This window comes from Octopus bimaculoides, chromosome 18 (genome assembly GCF_001194135.2).
Source record: "Octopus bimaculoides isolate UCB-OBI-ISO-001 chromosome 18, ASM119413v2, whole genome shotgun sequence".
Classification (NCBI taxonomy): domain Eukaryota; kingdom Metazoa; phylum Mollusca; class Cephalopoda; order Octopoda; family Octopodidae; genus Octopus; species Octopus bimaculoides.
The window spans coordinates 35,905,222-35,906,908 of record NC_068998.1 but is presented as its reverse complement, the minus strand read 5'-3'; the positions used below and the strand labels follow the sequence as shown (position 1 = coordinate 35,906,908).

Genomic DNA, 1,687 nt, shown 5'->3' with positions numbered 1-1,687 from the left:
ATATATATATATATATATATATATATATATATACATATAGTGGGTCATCCCATAAACAATGCAATATTTTCAATTGCATGAACTAAAAGTTGGAGGGGGTCAGGATAAACTACTTGCATCAACTTGCTATAAAAGCAGGTAGTAATTTTACCTTGTGCGTATTCTTAGTGCAAGTTTTGAAGAGTGCAGTTCGATTTTAACAGTTATTTTTCCAAAGCTATAATAGAAGTGACAAAGAAGCATATTTGGCATATTTTGCTTTATGAGTTCAATAAAGGCAACAATACAATGGAAAGTTCAAGGAATATTAATGCAGTATATGGGGATCAGACAATAAATGTAAGCCAGTGTCAATGGGGGTTCCAGAAATTCCAAGCTGGAAACTACAGCCTAGAAGACGAGCCTTGTCCTGGAAGATCTATAGAGATCAACGAGGATGTCCTGCAAACCCTGGTGGAACAAAATCCCATCATAACTGTTGAGAAAATAGCAGAGATGCTTGGATTTGGTCATTAAACCATTCATTGACACCTGCATGCTATCAGAAAAGTCTGAAAATTTGGTCAATGGGTTCCTCACAAACTTTCCAGGTCTAATTGCATGCAGAGAGTGAATGTGTGCTCTTCTTTGCTGTTGTATCTCATGAATGAACCTTTTTTGGAATGAATACTGACTGATGATGAGAAATGGGTTCTCTATAAAAATGTCAAGTGCCGAAGACAGTGGGTAGGGAAAGGAGAAACACCAGCATCCCAGGTTATGATAACAAAGGAGATCTACTGCGAGCAGCTTGAGTGGCTGAAGTCAGCACCAGAACAAAAATGAGCATCTTTGGTTTCAAAACGAAAGGTGTTCTTACATCAGGATAATGCTTGGCCAGGCCACATACAGTGAGGATGACATTCCAAAGGCTGGAGCAGTTTGCATGGGAAACTGTATCCCACCCACCATATTTGCTGGACATTGCCCCAGCTGATTATCATTTATTCCACAGTCTTCAAAATCATTTGGATGGAAGAAATATCAATTCTGTAGACAAGGTCAGAACAGTACTGGAGGAGTTTTTTTTCAACACAGACATGTGAATTTTGGAAGAGGGGCCTTGCAAGTCTACCAGATGGATAGAAGAGCATTGTAGGAAATGAAGGAGAGTGTATTTTAGATTAAAAAGGAACTTTAATTTATCTTAATTTTGAAAAATAAAAGAAGTATAAAAAAACCCACATTATTTATGAGATGACCCAATATATATATATATAAAGAGAGAGATTGGTAGATAGATAAATATCATATATATGTACGTATCTAAAGAAAACACAAAGATGAGGTGAAAGAACAACAATCAGCGTGATTTAGGTTGATGCTCATGAAAAATGGAAGATGTCTTTAATATTCTGAACCTATGCTCTTCCATATGCATAAGAGGGTGCTGAAAAGTTCTTGGCTTTGGGGTAAAGGGAAATACAAAATGATTTTATTCAACATATTTCCCTCTCAGATTCACACACTTATTGCAGTGGTCCTTCAGTTTTTCCAAGCCCTTTAAATAACTTGGATGGTTGGGCTTCCAAGCAGGCCTTTTGCGATACCCTTAAAGCCAGGAACTTTTCAGCACCCCTGGTTTGTAGGCCCGACCTTCCAAGTTATCTTACAGGACTAGGAAAAACTGAAGGACCACTATATATAT

General features: G+C 37.5%; 1 protein-coding gene across 5 annotated transcripts in view; it reads left to right on the top strand.

The window, feature by feature from the left end:
• LOC106873221 (methionyl-tRNA formyltransferase, mitochondrial) overlaps positions 1-1,687 on the top strand; it is a 60,214-nt gene that overhangs the window by 36,075 nt on the left and 22,452 nt on the right. The gene's annotated exons all lie outside the window — the stretch shown is intronic.